This window comes from Hoplias malabaricus, chromosome 5 (assembly GCF_029633855.1).
Source record: "Hoplias malabaricus isolate fHopMal1 chromosome 5, fHopMal1.hap1, whole genome shotgun sequence".
NCBI lineage: Eukaryota > Metazoa > Chordata > Actinopteri > Characiformes > Erythrinidae > Hoplias > Hoplias malabaricus.
In genome coordinates this window covers 2,071,810-2,091,564 of record NC_089804.1, presented here as the reverse complement: position 1 = coordinate 2,091,564, position 19,755 = coordinate 2,071,810, and positions in this window count along the sequence as shown.

Sequence of the window (19,755 nt, the reverse complement as noted above, 5' to 3'; positions counted from 1 at the left end):
CTGTGTTTTAGCGTGTGCGTCCGCCTCCGTCACTCCGCCCCCGCGATCCTGACAAGTAAGTTTCCATATGAACATAGTCCACTGCCTAATGGAAAAGCAGAAGAAGCGAGTACAGCAGAGAGGATTGGAGTAGATACCGTGCAGTGGAGAAGTGTCAGAAGTGTCCTGATCATCAGGAGATTATGTGTTTAATCCCCAGTGATGTCACAGCCCTCAGTAACTGGGAGATTGTACCTCCCTCTCTAGTAAATGTGTTTATTTACTAGATAAAAATTTATAAAAATTTATAAAGTTTATAAAATAAAAATTTGTTTATTAACAAACTTAATAAACAGTGACTAATAGCAAACTACTCAAACCGGACCTTTTATTCATTTCAGTTCCACTGATGTTTGTTGTTGTTTATTGTTTAATAAAGTAATAAAGTCACTCAGAGTCATGTGGTGTTTCTGTATTTTACTGAAATCTTCACCTTCTTCTTCATCTTCTGTTTCACTGCTTTTACTCAGTGATTAAAACACGTCTCTGCACTCGGCTCTAAACTCTACAGCGAATACTGCCCCCTACAGACACAGAAAAACCTGTCAGGTGCAGCTCTCAGCCTGTCCACCAGAGGTCCTCCTCCCCTGAATATTAACCACTGTCCCAGCACCGGTTCAGTCTCACACACCTGTCTCCTATTGTCCCTCATCAGCTTCCATCCAAAGTCCTCTCCCTCACTCCCCTCCTGTAAGATCTAACAGACTTAGATAAACACTCTCTCTCTGTGATTCTCTCTCTGAGTGAATAGGGCAGCCCTCGTTACACCCATCACTAGTGTGACATTAGCCAATAAAGGAATAGTGCTCTCCTCCAAGTGTGTTGAGCTCCGAACAACATTTTAAAGAGCGTCAGCAGAAAGAGAAGCAGAAGTGTTTTCCCTGATGTGGTGAATGAGCCGGAGTTAAATACAGCACTCACACCTCCCTCAGTCTCAGAGTGGACACGGGCGACCGATCGAGAACGAGAGAATGAGAAAGAGAAGTTTTCTCAGGATGTGGTGAATGAGCCGGAGAGTTAAAAACAGTCTCTACCCTTCTCTGTATCAGTGAATCAATCTGGTGTTGAAGATGTTGCTGTGTGTGTATCTACTCTACTGTTTGCTGCAGGTGAATTCAGGTGAGTTCTACAGTAACTCTGAGGTGTTCTTCATGGAAACAGTGTCCACTTTTACTGCAGTGAACTGGACAAAACGTGTAGGAGGTGTATGTTTATGGGTTTTATTATTATGATTAATATTATTAGTATTTTCTATGGTTGTGTCCTTTGTGTCTCTCCTGATGTCAGTCCTGAACTCTGACTGCATTCTTGGGTGAAAATTAACTGCTTGTTGAATGTTGGTGTAAACTCTGGGTTACTTTTAAACATGTGTTATTTATCTTTGCCTTGATTCAGAAAATGAACAGAAATGATCAAAGAAAGTGTGAGGAGAGCTTCTGTTGACTACATTTGAGATTTTACAAATGTGAACTTATTAATTATTATTTAACATTAATTCACTGCTGAATGTAACAACTCTGTGGCTGTAAAACTCTAAATAAAAGAGCAGCATGGATCCTGCTTTACTTCATAATTATAGATTTATCTTAAATATGTTTTAAACTAATTATTTGAACAATTTCAGTCTTTCACTCTAACAATAACAGTGAGACAGTTGTGGCCCATGTTCCAGAAAACCTCTGTTTTGATCTGTATTGATCTTATTAGATCTTAGAGCAGTATTTAATAAAGTTGATTACATTTTAATTCACAGAATTTAAAACTGGGTTGGTCTCTGTGGCTCAGGGATGAAAGGTTTGTTTATAGTTTTTTGTCTCAATGGAAACTCTTTCATGAAAACAGTAACATTTCTAGTGGAGTTCCACAAGGTTCAGTCTTAAGGCCTCTGCTCTTCTCTTTAAACCTGTCAGTCCAAGGTGATTTCATCAGGAATCATGAAGTACATTTCTACAGCTGATGACAGCTAGTTATTGTAACTCCTTCTGAACAGTAAAACTCTGACAGGTGTTCGGCTGTGGGTCAGATTTCTCTCAGTGGATGTTGTGAAATGTTCTACAGTTAAATCAAGAACAAACTGAAACACTGTTGAAACTAAAACTCAGCAAAAGCAGATTTGTGAGAAACTAGTCTCCATTGTGTCATTTCCCAAATCTGAGAAACAAAAGCATGGTGTAACATTAGACTGTGCTCTGTTTTATTCCTCATGTAAACACAGTCACTACAGTGGGGTTTTCTCTCTGGAGAAACTCTGCTAAAGTGCTGCACAGAAACGTGTTGATGTGTTTGTTACTATAAGGACTGATTACTGTAATGCCCTCTGAACTGGGCTTCCTAAGAACACTGTCCATCCTTTACAACTCCTCCATAACACAGCAGCATCAGCAGAATCTAACACACACTACACAGAGCTCCTCTCGCTCCCGTTCTGAAAGAGCTCCACCAGCCCACTGTGTCTTTTAGGAGACATTTTAAACTCTAAATCTTCCCACAGCTCCTGTTTACCACAGAATACAGTCTCTGTTTATGTTCCAGCATGTAACACTACATCTGTAGATCCTCCTTCATGATCCTTCAGTACAATGTAGTAAACACAGAGAGGCTCTTTCTGTGATTATATTTCTGAACTGTGGAGATCTGTTCCTCTTTTAATCAGAGTCCAGCTCAGTGCAGGCTTTTAATAAACATCTGAACACAGCTGTAAATTAAAATCCTTTAGTTTTATTTTGATGTACAATAGTAATTAGAGCTATGGTTACACATTAAAAATGTTTATTAATCATTTTATGTAAAACACTGTCAGTTGCTGTGAATAAGAAAGGTGTCCTATAAAGATCTTTATTAACACTATTTTCCTAATATTTTTACTGAGATCTGCTACAAATGTTGAAATACAGTGTTGTGTTGTAGTCAGTAGTTTATTAGACTTCATCTATTTCCCTGTGGTTTGTTCACTGTCAGAAAAACTGTCTCTGTGGTGGAACCCTCAAGAGAACACACTGTGTATCTTTAATTAGGAACAGAACTGTACCATATTCTATTGTAGCTGTAGATTTTAAAGTTGTGTTGATCACACCCCGTTTCAGCTGCAGGACTTTTATTGTGTTCTTTTATTCTCCACAGTTGTATAATGAAAGATTACAGAGATCCCCCTCTCCTTCTGGAGAAGAGAATGTAATGAACCTTTAGGGAACACAACTGGACTCTAACACCACTGCTGTACCTTTAAAGATACACTACACTGTTTTGTACCATTTTTTCTGGGAGTGAAGCCGAGCTTGAGCTGATAAAACTATTTGTGATGAAGCAGAGGTCAAACTGAACTCCTCTCCATTTAAAGTTGATCAGAAAACTGTAGCTGTTTGGACAGAACGGATCCATCAGCTCGAGCAGAAACAAGGATTCACCTTCTGAAGAATCACGTATGATGTGTAATAAATGAGTTATAAACAAGTCTGAATTTCTTTCACAGATAAATATAGTCCTGTGTGAAACAGCTCCAGATTGTTCTACATCAAATCTTGGCTGTGGCTCTAAGTTGTAAGCAGTTGTTGTTGTGTTGTGGTTGTTGATGTGGTTGTTTCAGATGTGAGCGGGTGATTCACACACAGCTCTACACTGACGTCCAGGTTTGGTGATTTACAGCTGGACTGAGACTGAGCTGGAGCTGAAAGAGTTAAAGACTGTAACACAACTTCTGCTCATTTTTCTGCAGGTTGTGAGGTAGATCGAGGTCGGAAAGATCCAATCACTAAATCAGTTGGAGACTCTGTGGTGCTGCCCTGCTCCTGTAAAAACCCTGAGAGTAAATCACACACAGTACAGTGGGGATATTCAAAGACTTTCAAACTAGGTGTTTACACACCTGAAGTAATGGTGTTTCCAGAGGACGACAGACAGAGTCAGCGCTACAGAGGCAGAGTTCAGAGAGAGATCCAGAATCCTCCAACAGATTTATCTCTGATCATCTCTGACCTCACTGAAGAAGATGGAGGAACATATGTGTGTGGCGTCAATGGGAAGTTTGCCAGCGCTGTCACTCTTTATGTCAAAGGTAAATCTAACAGAAACACAGCACATGAAATACATCACATAAAATCATCTGGTCTTTTGTGGCCTTTATTAGAGCAGTATGTTTGTGGATAGATGTCGTACAACAGGGGAATGTGTTGTAGTCTGTTCCTGCTTCAGTTCCATTCCTCCTCTCTGTGATCAGTGTTTTCTGTGAATGATCATCACTTCCTCCTTCAGTCTGAGGAACTCTTCACATTAACGGCTGTAATCCAGTTCTAATGATGGTAATAAATCAGTAACTAGCCCTTGTTGATGTGGTAGCTCAGTGTTTATTAAGCAGTTATGACACAGTAACAGATGCAGTGTTAGTAATTAATAATCCAATCCTCTGCTCTCTAATAGTTTGACTTGTGTTCAGTTCAGAGCGTCCTTCCTCATGAAGTGTGCACTACCTGCTGTGTGTTACGCTCCTGAACTGATCAGTGTGTTTCTCCTGTAGAAAAATAAGATGGAGCTGGTGAATGGTCTGTAGCTGATAGACTGAGTTACTGATGCACTTCTCCTTTATTGTGCTGCTTTGTGTGGAACACACTTCTTTTCCATTCTTTCCTTTTACTTCGACATGTTCAGCCTCCTGCTGTGTTCAGAGCGTCTTTACATTATGACCATCGTTACCATCATTAACCACTAATTACTACTTCCTGTGTCCCTCCAAACACTGATCTCCTATTGGTCCATGGGTTACACTCTGAACTCATGATTAAAGGCCTGTGTGCACTGAGGGGGATTTATTAATCTGGTTTATTTGGAGAAATGTAAATGAACTGGAGCCTCTGTGGAACTGATGGTGTCTTTTACATCAGACTCCATTTGTCTGGACGGTGAAATGCAGCATATGATTTGTCCTTTGATTTTAGCAGATCTTTGTCCACAACAAAAAACTCACCGTCCAATCATCTTAGTCTCTGCCGTCACTAAAGCCACAACCAGCCAATCAGCTTATTGCGTTTGTGTCTCAGTGCCCGATACTCTCTGAAAGACTTGTGCAGAGACACTGACCACAGACCTCAGCACTGGACTGAACACACCTGCCTACAATGTGGCCAAAAGTGTGTGGACACCCCTTATAACTGATTCAGACTGGGCCCCACACCGCCGAGAGTCTGAGAGAGAGCGCTGGGTATAAAGTGTCTCATATGAGACGGTGAAACTCTCTGTGATTCTCTCTGTTCTCCAGAGTCAGATGAGGCTGATCTCAGCGTCTGTGTTTTTCTGTGAGCATCAAAAGAATATTCATCATTTCAGAAAACACATCTTCTCCAACTCTTTAATTGTTGCTGGAACCAGTGAAACACTGAAATAAAAATATCACATTGAGTCTGTGTAGAGTTTAACTAGTGCCAGTATTTCCCCGGTTTATGTTGTTGATGTGTGTCACGTTCTGTGTGTAACAACATTGACTCATTTCTGTGTCTGTTCTGAAGTGGACCATGTCTTAATTCAATAATGGATCATCAATAACTGATTAATAACATCATTAATAACTCATTCCTGGCCGTTAACGTGATGTTGTACTTCTCTGATTGACCTCTCACTAAAGCAGTAGTCAGTAAACTGTGATTAAAGCAGGGATCAGGAGCGACAGGTTCCTGTTGAACTGATGTGAACAGAGGACTGAACAGTGTGGTGTAAATCAGTGAGGGATGTTAATATGTTGTAGACTGTAGAGTGATGGTGATGATGTGTTTGTGTGAATCTGCAGTCTGCACTGTGCTGGAGACCTGGGAGAGAACCATCACCAAATCTCCAGGAGAGTCTGTACTGCTGCCCTGCCCCTGTCCCAGTGACTCCAACATCACACCAAAGACAGTCACATGGAGCTTCTCAAAGGGACAGAGTGAAGTAAAGACCCCAGTGTCTAATGATACAGGGTCCTACAGGAGCAGAGTCTGGACGTTTGATCAAGAAAAGACCAGGAATTTCTCTCTCCTCGTCTCAGACCTGACTAAAGAGGACAGTGGTCGTTATTTCTGTACGGTCTACGAGGACAATCCAACAGGTGTCTTTCTACAGGTCACAGGTCAGTCACTGAACTCATTACATAGTGTCATCATTTCTCTCACTGACTCAGCACCAAGGTTTGATCCAGAATCCTCTCTCTCTCTGGAAATGTAGTAAACACATCTGCAGTAATTACTGAAGTGGTGATGGAGAGTCTTGTCTGATGTTGGCTCTGTGTGAGAGGACACTGGCGTCCTGCTGATTGTCCTCTGTTTCTCCTCGTGTCTCACTTCTGTTTACTTTGTTTTTTTCTATCAGTTCTGTTTGCTTTATAAAGATCAATGAACATAACTGTGACATGTTTGTGTCCTCTATTACTGTCAGGCTACTCTGTGTGTGTGTGTGTGTGTGTGTAACTGCTGTTGTCTGTGGTTTGTTTAGGTTCAGAAGCTCTCTGCAGTAATCAGTGTGTGTGTGTGTGTGTGTGTGTGTGTGTGGAACTGCTGTTGTCTGTGGTTTGTTTAGGTTCAGAAGCTCTCTGCAGTAATCAGTGTGTGTGAGTGTAGTGTAGTGTAATGAAACTGAATGTAGATGGGTCTGAAAGGACAGACAGAGCACAGACATCAATAAAACAACAGGTAGACGCTGACTGCACTTGGCACTGGTAACTGTAGCAGCTCAGGTGGAGAACACAGGTCTCTGTGCAGATATAAGAACTATTTCTCAGTGGTTGGTTTGTTGTTTCAGGCTGCGCTCTGCTGGAGAATAAACAGACTGTAACCATCAGTAGATCTCCAGGAGACTCTGTTCTTCTGTCCTGCTCCTGCACTGAGCTGCAGGACAAACCTGAGACAGTGCAGTGGATAACACCACACCATGGAGATCTCCTCTCTACTGAACTCCCTCAGCGCTACAGCGGCCGAGTTCAGACGTTTAACCAGAACTCTCCAGGAAATCTCTCTGTTCTGATCTCAGACCTGACTGAAGAGGATGGAGGAAGGTATTCATGCTGGATAAACCAGAACCAGTACCGCCACTTCAGCCTCAGTGTGAGAGGTACACTACTGGAGTCTCTCTCTCTCTCTCTCACACACACACACACTCACACACACACACACACACACACACACACACACACACACTAACCTCGTACAGATGCAGTAACAGAGTCTTTAAAAGAATTACAGTTTCACAAAATGATCAAGAACAATGCCACAGAAATTTGCCAAAACATTTATCACCAGCAGCTCACTTTTGGTCAAAGGTCAGTGTCTCACTGGCAGTTGTTTTTGTTTTTTTACTAAAATGGGCTCAGCACTGTTCTTCTCGACCAATCACTGACTTCACGTAAAGTCTGTAGTTGAACCAGTGAATTTTATCAACTGTTTTTGTAGCAACAACAATGAAGTGGGTCCAGAAGAGGCCTCTACTGAGAAAGCCAAGCAGCAGTTGTGTACATGAGTGTATTTAGAGAGATGCTATTGGGATTCTTGGTGATGTACCATGTAAAGATCACATGGAACTGGTGGCACTGAGCATGCATTAACGGTGCCAGTGGGGCTAGGTACAGTCTTAGTCACCAGGGAGGACAGTGTGGATTTACGGTTGTTGATGGTAAAGGGTAAAGGACTGTAAAGCTTGGAGGGGGGTGGGTCTGGGACGTCAGACTTCACTGTTGAACATTCTGGAGGTGTTGAGGGCTTAATTCGGTGAAACACCAATGAGAGGAGGTGTCTACCTGATGACCCCTGTGAAGAGCTAGTGATACAGTGGGTGGTGTGTGTGCTCATGGGCTGGGCTTGGGTGTAGAGGTTAAGGAGCCAGTTACTGATCGGATCATAAATGACCACAGCCACCTTAGTGTTGAAGTGTAGGATTCAACAGGAATGTTGGTGGCTGCAGGGAGGAAGAGAGTGTGGTGAGCCCTATGTGAAGCTAATGGATTGGCACAGGATATTTTACATCTTACATTGTGTATAATTATAATTAGAACATTGTGTGTGTCTCTGCAGTCTGCACACTGTCAGAACCTCAGAAGGAGGAGATCAGTAAATACCCAGGAGACTCTGTTCTCCTGCCCTGCTCCTGCACCGACCCCAACACCAAACCTCTGAGTGTGAAATGGCAGCGTGGAGACTCAGGTGGGACTGAGGTGTTCAGTGGAACAGACGGCTATAATGGTAGACTCCACATGTTTAATGAAGGTCTTCCAGCAAATTTCTCTCTACTGATCTCCAACCTGACGGAGCAGGACCAGGGCACATACAGATGTACAATCAACAACAACCAGTCCATCAACATCAGACTCAACGTTAAAGGTAAAGTAGCACTGAACTTTAAATCAAATCAAATTTATTTATATAGCGCTTTTCACAACTGATGTTGTCACAAAGCAGCTTCACAGAATTCCAGTAAGACAAAGATTTGACATGAAATGTAAAAACAAATGTAAAACCCTCAAGTGAGCGAGGCCAGGGGCGACAGTGGCAAGGAAAAACTCCCCCAGCTGAGGAAGAAAACTTGGGAGGAACCAAGGCTCACACGGGGTGACCCATCCTCCTCTGGTCAATCTACTGGTGATGATAGTTAGTAGTCCATAAGAACTTCAGTGTAGGGACAGCTTCGAGGCACTTGGTCATTGCTGGAGCGTGGGCAGCTGGTCTGAAGCGTGGAGGAGGATCTCGACAGTCATCAATCAGTGTCCAGACAGACAGGTGGGCAGTCGTTTACTCGGAAAGATGTAAAGGGATGGAATTAGTTTTGAACTGTTTTGTGTTTGTAAAGTAGAAAATATGAAAATTTCCAGAGTGTGGCTAATGACTCCGGCAGATATGACTATGACAGCTTCAACTAAAAGGAGAGAACCAGGAGGACACACAGACACGGGAGCATCCTGAAACACTGGCATCCCTCCGCTCCACCGTCAACAAACCTGAGTGATCGTGAGAAGCGGCGGGACGACAGCACCAGCGTCTTAGTTTACTATAATTCCCTGTGTCCATGCACCCCCCGGATCTGCCGCCTTTATCTATGGGGGAGTATTAGCTACCAAAAGATAAACTAAACAAATGAGTTTTTAGCCTAGATTATAGCCTAGAGAGGAACTGAAGACACAGTAGAAGAACCTGAGTAAGTGCATGCTTGTGCATTCTGTATTTATTTACCAACTCAACTGATCTTGTGGACTTCCTGTGCTGTGGCTCCAGTCACCTGACTGCAAGTATCAACTGAAACCCATTCTAAAGGTGTTAAGTACCACTACTGATTCAATTAGGGAAACAATCAGCTCAAGGGAGTTTCAGCTGTGACCACTCCCTCAGGCCTTTTGTTCTCTACCAAACTGTCAGTGGGCGGTCTTCTCACTAAACCCTTAAAAACCTTGTGCTCTCTGGAACCATCTCAGAGGAACTGCAGACACAGAAGAAGAACCTGAGTAAGTGCATGCTTGTGCATTCTGTATTTATTTACCAACTCAACTGATCTTGTGGACTTCCTGTGCTGTGGCTCCAGTCACCTGACTGCAAGTATCAACTGAAACCCATTCTAAAGGTGTTAAGTACCACTACTGATTCAATTAGGGAAACAATCAGCTCGAGGGAGTTTCAGCTGTGACCACTCCCTCAGGCCTTTTGTTCTCTACCAAACTGTCAGTGGGCGGTCTCAGCTGGGACAATCAATCACCAACACAGGACAGCTGTGTGAGATCTCCATTACAAAAATGAATGATCCCTCTGAAGCGTCAGCGAAGCGTCAGCCTTTCTGGTGTGAAGACATTCTGGGGTAAAGACATAACGTGTCTCCCAATCGTGTCCCCCAAGCGAGGCCACTAAACCTAATTTTCCTCTTTCCTCTTTCCACAATGTGTCCCTACCCCATCTCTCCTCTCTCTGGAACTCGCAGGCGCTTCTACTTCCACAGACGGAAACGAAACCTTGATAACCTTCGCTCTCTATATCACACATCCACACCCATAACCAATTCCTTCTCAATAGGTCTATGGAACTGTCAGTCTGCAGTAAACAAAGCAGACTTCATCTCCGCCTATGCAAACCATCTTTCACTAGACATCCTAGCCCTCACTGAGACTTGGATCAAACCGGAAAACAGCGCTACCCCCACTGCTCTCTCCATCAACTACAGATTCTCCCATACACCACGGCCTGGTAAACGAGGTGGTGGTACAGGGCTGTTGATTTCCAACACATGGAAATATACCCAGTTCGAATCATCAGTCTCATACAGCTCCTTCGAATTCCATGCCATCCTGATGACTGCACCAGTAAAAATGTATGTGGTCGTTGTATACCGTCCCCCAGGGCAACTGGGTGATTTCCTAGAAGAACTAGACACCCTGCTTTCATCCATCCCTGAACATGACTGTCCCATGCTCATTCTCGGTGACATGAACATCCACCTTGATACTCCGGCTGCTGATGACTTCTTCTCTCTGACCCACTCCTTTGAGCTACAGCAGGTATGCACCCCCTCAACTCACAAAGCAGGTAATGCACTTGATCTCATTCTCACCAAACACTGCCTAATTAACTCTGTAAATGTTACTCCTCTACATCTCTCTGACCATTACTTTATTCAGCTCAATGCTTGTCTCCCTCAGCAACCCACTGTGTCCGCTCCCCCTGTCCCCGTCCGGCGCAATCTCCGCAACCTATCTCCCACCCACTTCTCTGCCCTTGTGACTTCTGCTCTCCCACCCCCCAGCACCTTCTCATCTCTTGAGGTCAATGACGCCACAGAGTCACTCTGCACAACACTGAGCTCCTGCTTAGATCGCCTGTGCCCTCTGACTACCAGACCCGCAAGACCCATGCAGCCCCACCCGTGGCTTACTGACTCCCTTCGATCAATGCGCACTAACCTCAGAGCTGCTGAGAGGAGATGGCGAAAAACAAAAGACCCATCACACCTGACACAACTACAATCCCTGCTCTCAGCCTTCTCAACAAATGTCACCATTGCAAAAAAGAAATTCTATCAAGACAAAATCAACAATGCTACTGACACCCGGAAGCTGTTTTCAACCTTCAAGTCTCTGCTGAACCCTCCACCTCCACCCCCTGCAACCAACCTCACCGCTGACGCATTTGCTGACTTCTTCACCAGCAAAGTTGCTGCAATCAGCAGCCGGTTTTCTGACCCCTCTACACAGCCTTCGGCTCCCCCTTTGAATCCTCCTAAACCTACTGCTTCCTTCCCTTCTTTCACTCCTCTCACAGAAGACGAGGTATCAAATCTTCTTAGAGGTGGCCGTCCCACATCCTGTCCACTGGATCCCATTCCTACCACCCTACTGCAAACAATAGCCCCGTCCATTGTGTCCGCAGCCACTCATGTAATCAATTCCTCACTAACCTCTGGAACATTTCCAAACACCTTCAAGCAAGCTCAAGTAAGACCTCTACTCAAAAAACCTGCTCTTGCTCCTTCTATAGTAGAGAACTACCAACCAGTCTCTCTCCTCCCCTTCCTGTCTAAAATCATTGAAAGAGCTGTCTTTAAGCAGGCAACAAAATTCCTCTCCCAACATAACCTTCTTGACTCGAACCAGTCCGGCTTCAAGAGCGGCCACTCGACGGAAACTGCACTTCTGTCAGTAATGGAAGCTCTTAAAGATGCAAAAGCAACAGGTCAATCCTCAGTTCTCATTCTGCTCGACCTATCAGCAGCGTTTGATATGGTCAACCACCACATCTTACTAAACAAACTCACTGACATGGGCTTCAAGAACAATGCACTCTCCTGGTTTGAGTCTTATCTCACTGGACGATCCTTCAGTGTGTCATGGCTTGGACAAACATCAGCGCGACACCACCTCACCACAGGTGTGCCCCAAGGCTCGGTGCTGGGACCCCTCCTCTTTGCCTTGTACACTACCTCTCTAGGCCCAATCATACATTCGCACGGCTTCTCCTATCACTGCTATGCAGATGACACACAGCTCTATTTATCCTTTCCTCCAGGAGACACTTCAGTGGCAACTCGAATCTCTGACTGTCTCTCTGACATATCTACATGGATGAAGGAATATCACCTCCAATTGAATTTATCCAAAACTGAACTACTGGTCCTCCCAGCCAAGCAAGCTATTCTCCACAACATCAGCATCAAGCTAGGGTCCCTATCAGTGGCTCCCACCAAGGTTGTAAGAAACCTAGGTGTCATGGTTGACGACCAGCTGACCTTCGCAGATCATGTTACCGCTGTAGCTCGATCGTGCCGCTTCTCCCTATTCAACATAAGGAAGATTAGGCCATACCTAACTCAATATACAACACAGCTCCTCGTTCAGACGTTAGTAATCTCCCGTCTAGACTATTGCAACGCCCTCCTGACAGGTCTTCCGACCTGTGCTGTGAGACCGCTACAGATGATCCAGAATGCGGCAGCACGCCTGGTCTTCAACCAACCAAAAAGAGCACATGTCACGCCCCTATTAGTTGAGCTGCATTGGCTACCCTTAGCTGCTCACATCAAATTCAAATCACTAATGATGGCCTTCAGAGTATTCACTGGTTCTGCTCCCATCTACCTCAATAGACTCTTAAAACCATACGTTAGCGCCCGCCCTCTCCGTTCCTCAAAGGAGCGCCTACTAACACGACCAACCCTCCGTACAGGTCAGTTGAGGCTATTCTCATCTCTGGTACCACGCTGGTGGAACGAGCTTCCAAGCACTATCAGAGCAACAGAAACCCTCTCTGCATTCAAGAAATCATTGAAAACCCAGCTCTTCCGAGAGTATCTTTTGCACTGAATGTCTCTCTTAATAATGCACTTATTACTTCCTGGCATATTGCACTTAATGTAAGGTATTTTTGTATAATTTGTGCTGTAGTTTGAATGTTAGCTCCTCTTTTGTAAGTCGCTTTGGATAAAAGCGTCGGCCAAATGAATAAATGTAAATGTAAATGTAAAATGTAAATTTGAAGATTGCGACTGTGTCTGAGTCCCGAACATTTTCTGGAAGATCTTTCCAGAGTCTGGGGGCTTTATAAGAAAAGGCTCTTCCCCCAGCTGAGGCCTTCTGAATTCTGGAAACAATTAAAAATCCAGTATTCTGTGATCTGAGTGAACGTGGAGGCTCATAATAGGAAATTGTATCTTGAAGATATTCAGGAGCGACCCCATGTAGAGCTTTATATGTTAATAACAAACTTTTGTAGTCAATGCGGAATTTAACAGGCAGCCAATGAAGTGATGATAAAACTGGGCTGATATGTTCAAATTTTCTAGTTTTAGTGAGGACCCTAGCTGCAGCATTTTGAACTAGTTGAAGTTTTCTTAAATTGCTGCTGGTGCATCCTGACAGTAGTGCGTTACAGTAGTCAAGCCTTGAAGTAATAAAGGCATGTACTAATTTTTCTGCGTCCTGAGGGGATAAGGCATTTCTAATCTTAGCAATATTGCAAAGATGTAAAAAAGCTGTCCTAGTGATACTACCTATGTGTTGATCAAATGATAAATCCGGGTCAATTATGACACCAAGATTTTTTGCTGCTGAACCAGGTTTAACTGGAAAGTCAGCTAGATTTAAAATTAAATCTGATAATTTATTTCTTGCCACTTTTGGACCCAAAAGCAGGACCTCTGTTTTGTTGCTGTTTAGAAGGAGGAAGTTACGCAACATCCAGCCTTTCACATCTTTTACACAGTCCTCTGTTTTCTTTAATCTGTGTTTGTCATCGGGCTTGGCTGAAATATACAATTGCGTGTCGTCTGCGTAACAGTGAAAGTTAATGTCATGGTTTCTTATATCTGTGCCTAGCGGTAACATGTATAATGTAAATAATAATGGTCCTAAAATAGAGCCTTGTGGAATTCCAAATCTTACTTTAGAATAATTTGAATTTAGATTGTTTACTTTTACGAATTGATAACGTTCCGTTAAGTAAGGTTTGAACCATAATAGGGCTGTCCCTGTGATTCCAACCATGTTTTCTAACCTTTCTATGAGAATATTGTGGTCTATTGTATCGAAGGCTGCGCTTAGGTCAAGAAGCACCAACAGGGATACGTGGCCTTGATCAGAGGCAAGAAGAAGATCATTTGTTATCTTGACTAGAGCTGTCTCTGTACTATGATGTTGCCTGAATCCAGATTGGATTTTTTCATATATATGATTCTTATGTAGATATGAACTAAGTTGTTGGGCCACAGCTTTTTCTAAGATCTTGGACAGAAATGGCAAATTAGAAATAGGCCTGTAATTAGACAGTGTACTAGCATCAAGATTTGGTTTCTTGATCATAGGTTTAATAACTGCTAGTTTAAAAGCTTTGGGTACATGGCCCAGACTAAGGGATGAGTTTACTATAGTTAAAAGAGGATCAATAATAGCTGGTAGTACTTCTTTGAGCAACTTTGTGGGAATTGCATCAAGTGTGCAAGTTGTACAGTTTGTGGAGGTGATAATCTTCTCTAGTTCTAATTGTGGGAGTGGGTAAAAGGTTTCAAGTCTTTCTTTTACAGTTATATTATGATTTATATCATTCACATCGGGTGGCAGCCAGGATGGATTTGATCCTGTGGCTTGAGTTTGTTGTCTAATATTCTCAATTTTATTATTAAAAAAGTCCATAAAATCTTTACTGGTGAGAGTTGCTGGAATTAGTTGTTCAGAACCTGCTTGATTTTTTGTAATTCTAGAAAACACACTAAACAATGCTCTCGGATTATTTTTATTATGGGAGATCAGCGAGGCCAGATATGCTGAGCGAGCTTTAGTGAGGGCATTTCTATACTCTATAAGGCTGTCCTTCCAAGCAGAATGGAACACTTCAAGCTTGGTTGATCGCCATTTCCGTTCTAGTTTTCGTAATGTTTGTTTTAAAGTACGGGTCTTATCATTATACCATATATATATGGTGCGAGCTTTTTCTGTCTTATACTTTTATGTTTAAGTGGTGCTACCTTTTCTAAAGTAGATCGACAGGTATTTTCTAGGTAATCAGTTAGTACATCTAGGTCCATTGGGTCTGATGGAGTTGGAACTGGGGTCGATAGTTCTGGTAGGTTTTCTATAAATTGTAGGGCGGTAGATGGTTTTATTATACGCCTTGTAGAATAGCGAGGGTTCTTACATATATTATGGCTAAAACGTAGCTCATATGAAATTAAGCAATGATCGGAGATTGCTGGGGATTGTGGTAAGATATTAACCCCGAATCCCGCATTTTGCGGGGTAGAAGCACACCTTATATAATCAGCTTTGTAAGTCTTGAATGTCTGAATGCTTCTGTGAGCTCTGTATACCGTTAGAAAGCGCAGATCCTACCGTTTCTAAAAATAGCGCTCTCATCGCGGTGCTGTGAAGCCTCTGGGAGTAATCCAGTGTGAAAAAACACCTAAAAATCAAGGCGCTCCTTCAAAATTTTGGTCTTATGTCCTTGTCATGAAAGACTAATGATAGGCGCTAAAATCATAAAAAAAAAACCGCTGAAAAAGGGACAAGAAAGACGCTGTTTACTTTCAGTTTCGTTTTGACTCACATAACGTCAACCCACGCTGTCTCTGGGCAGAAAAATATGAGTCATCAGCTAAAACATATTCCTATTATTGATTTATAGTTTTTCAAGGTTTTTTTTAGGTTTCACATCAAATAACACTGCATTAGATCAACAAATATAAACTAAAATGCTTAAATAATTATTTATTGTGTGTTTTCTAAATAAACAAGTATTATTTCATCATTTTTTAAAAGGATTATAATAATAATAATAATTGTAAACATTATCAGCATCTGAGAAAACTGCCAAAGTACCAAAATGTTTTTTATTTGTTGGGATATTGTCCATATTTGCCCTGAACTAAATTCCTGAAAGTCTGGGCCTGCTGTGACTGTCAGAACTTTATCAGTCATACATCCCAGAGCTTAGAATATCAAGAAAAATATGTCCGTCTGATGCTAAAAATTTATTTTGTCACAGTAATATGACATGTAATAAATTAGCATCAAAAATGCTTATGTTTTCAACTAAAATACACCTCACACTAACAATCTGTGTCAAGATATCCACTGTGGGAATATTATTTCAAGGCTGTACATTGAGAAATATGAAAAAAAAAGCAGGCGCTAGGTAAAATTTTTGGTCAAAACATGACAAATTTATAGAAAAATTGATTTATCGGTCAGCATGAAAACCTCAAGTGATTATATATTTGAGTAGCTAAGGTTCTTTAGAAAATAAAACAACATAGCCATATTCAATATGTCACATAATTACTGTTTAAATGCAACTGAAAGAGGCACTGACAAATAAACGGAATAGCAAAATAGCTATATATATAGAGTCCATAGGGTTAATTTTATCAATGTTAAGACCTAGTGTCACACAGACACAGGGAGAACACACCACTCTCCTCACAGACAGTCACGCAGAGGAAACCCATGCAGACACAGGGAGAACTCCTCACAGACAGTCACCCACAGGAAACCCACGCAGACACAGGGAGAACACACCACACTCCTCACAGACAGTGACCCGGAGGAAACCTACGCAGACACAGAGAGAACACACCACACTCCTCACAGACAGTCACCCGGAGGAAACCCACACAGACACAGGGAGAACACACCACACTCCTCACAGACAGTCACCCGGAGGAAACCAACGTAGACACAGGGAGAACACACCACACTCCTCACAGACAGTCACCCGGAGGAAACCCACGCAGACACAGGGAGAACACACCACACTCCTCACAGACAGTCACCCGGAGGAAACCAATGTAGACACAGGGAGAACACACCACACTCCTCACAGACAGTCACCCAGAGGAAACCCACGCAGACACAGGGAGAACACACCACACTCCTCATCGACAGTCACCCGGAGGAAACCCACGCAGACACAGGGAGAACACACCACACTCCTCACAGACAGTCACCCAGAGGAAACCAATGTAGACACAGGGAGAACACACCACACTCCTCACAGACAGTCACCCAGAGGAAACCCACGCAGACACAGGGAGAACACACCACACTCCTCACAGACAGTCACCTGGAGGAAACCCACGCAGACACAGGGAGAACACACCACACTCCTCACAGACAGTCACCCGGAGGAAACCCACGCAGACACAGGGAGTTACTTTAAAGTAAGTAGGAGCTCATCTTTAGCTGATTACACTGTGGTGTGGTGAAACTAGCATCAGAACTTCACCAAACCTGCAGCTACTGAACCTTTAACACTGAGTTTATTTGACCCTGAGGAGCCTCTCTGTGTCTGCGTGGGTTTCCTCCGGGTCATCCAAGTGATCCTGCTTCCTCCAGTTTCATTAAATACACATTGGTAGGTGGATTGGAGACTCAAAAGTTTCCATAGGTGAGAGTGTGAGTGAATGTGTGTGTGTGTGTATGTGTGTGTGTGTGTGAGTGAGTGAGTGTGTGTGTGTGGTGCCCTGTGAAGATCTGGCGCCCCCTCCAGGGTGTGTTCCCGCCTTGCGCTGTGATTCTGTGTGGGCTCTGGACCCATTGTGAACCTGAACTGAATAAACACTTACAGACAATAGATGAACTGAATGTATAAATATGTACTGATCGTGCTGTCAGTGTAAATGCATTACCACATGTGATTAATAACAACAACACAATGTAATAACTGTGTTTGGAAGCATATTTACAGCAACAATAGAAAAGTAAAGTCATAAACCAAAATATAATTCATGTACAAGACTGTGTTCCTGCGGCTGCAGTCTGGACTCAAACGATTTCCATAAACACAACACAGTCACAGTGAGTCTGCTCTTGTGCAGTGTGTTTGTAGATGGTAACTCCAACCTACAGTTTTTGTCAAATCCAGGACTGTCTTTACTCAGTGTCTGCTCTCCCTCCGCTGTATGAAGTTTTTCCACACGTTTGAAACAAACACAGAGAGGTCTCTTAGGACACAAAGTCAAACTAAAGCTGAGAAAGTGAGTGTAGTTTGAGTATGGTTTCTGTTCCTGCAGGCTGCACACTGTCAGAACCTCAGGAGAAGGAGATCAGTAAATACCCAGGAGACTCTGTTCTCCTGCCCTGCTCCTGCACCGACCCCAACACCAAACCTCTGAGTGTGAAATGGCAGCGTGGAGACTCAGGTGGGACTGAGGTGTCCAGTGGAACAGACGGCTATAATGGTAGAGTCCACATGTTTAATGAAGGTCTTCCAGCAAATCTCTCTCTACTGATCTCCAACCTGACGGAGCAGGACCAGGGCACATACAGATGTACAATCAACAACAACCAGTCCGTCAACATCACACTCAACGTTAAAGGTAAAGTAGCACTGAACTTTAAAGTATTTAAGCAGTGTTCCTGATGCATACATTTTGCAGTGGCTGCCTTTATAATTTAATTTACAATAGTCTACAGAGGGCTTTTAATTTGCAATAATGGACACAGGAGGAGAGAATGAAACTGCTTTCCTTAAGCTGTATGATTATTTTCCACATCTTTCAAAGGAACATAGAGTGGTCTCTTAGGACACAAAGCCAAACTGCAGCTGAGAAAGTGAGCATGGTTTCTGTTCCCTCAGGTTGCACACTGTCAGAACCTCAGGAGAAGGAGATCAGTAAATACCCAGGAGAATCTGTTCTCCTGCCCTGCTCCTGCACCGACCCCAACACCAAACCTCTGAGTGTGAAATGGCAGCGTGGAGACTCAGGTGGGACTGAGGTGTCCAGTGGAACAGACGACTATAACGGTAGAGTCCACATGTTTAATGAAGGTCCTCCGTCAAATCTCTCTCTACTGCTCTCCAACCTGACGGAGCAGGACCAGGGCACATACAGATGTACAATCAACAACAACCAGTCCATCAACATCAGACTCAACATTAAAGGTAAAGTAGCACTGAACTTTAAAGTATTTAAGCAGTGTTTCTGATGCATACATTTTGCAGTGGCTGACTTCATAATTTTATTTTATTTCATTTACAAAGGTCTGCAAAGGGCTTTTAATTTGCAGTAATGGATACAGGAAAAAGAGAGAATTAAACTAGCTAATGTTAAGTTAGATATGTTTTACAGTGGAAAAAAACAACAGTCAAAATGTAACATAAATCCCGTCACAAACCGTGTTTCACTGAAACTGAAAAAGTATCATCAGAGCTCCACCACAGTGCTTCAATTGAAACTGTAAAAATTAAACTGAATGTGGGGTGTGTTCATTTGTTATTCTCTCTTTGATTAGACGCTCTATAAAATGCTCTGTGTGATATTTTACAAATGTTCTTTGGTGACATACTCCACCAGAAACTATTGATGATCTCTTCAGATTAAAATCTCAAGTTATGGCCAATAAAATGAGCCAGGAACAGCATTTCCACAGATTCTAGATCATAAGCTACAGCCCATAAGCTACAGAAAGATCGAGGAGAAATGCAGACACGTACTCTCTTGGAAATCAGGCTGAAGATATGATCAGTACTTTATTTACGTCACTGAATAAAATGAAATAGGGATGAAGTAGAAGTGAAGAAATGAAAGTGAAGCAGAGAGAATGTTGTTTTATGGAAAGTTGTGATCTAAGAGCTGTGCACCATGTTTGATAAGATACACAATTATTCACCTGACACACACCTTAGGACTGTGATGTGTATAAAATAGACAGCACTGATGATGGTACATAGTGAATTACTGCCAGTAACACAGTGGACTCTGAACATCAACAATGACTTTAAAATAGACATTAGGAGTGATTCC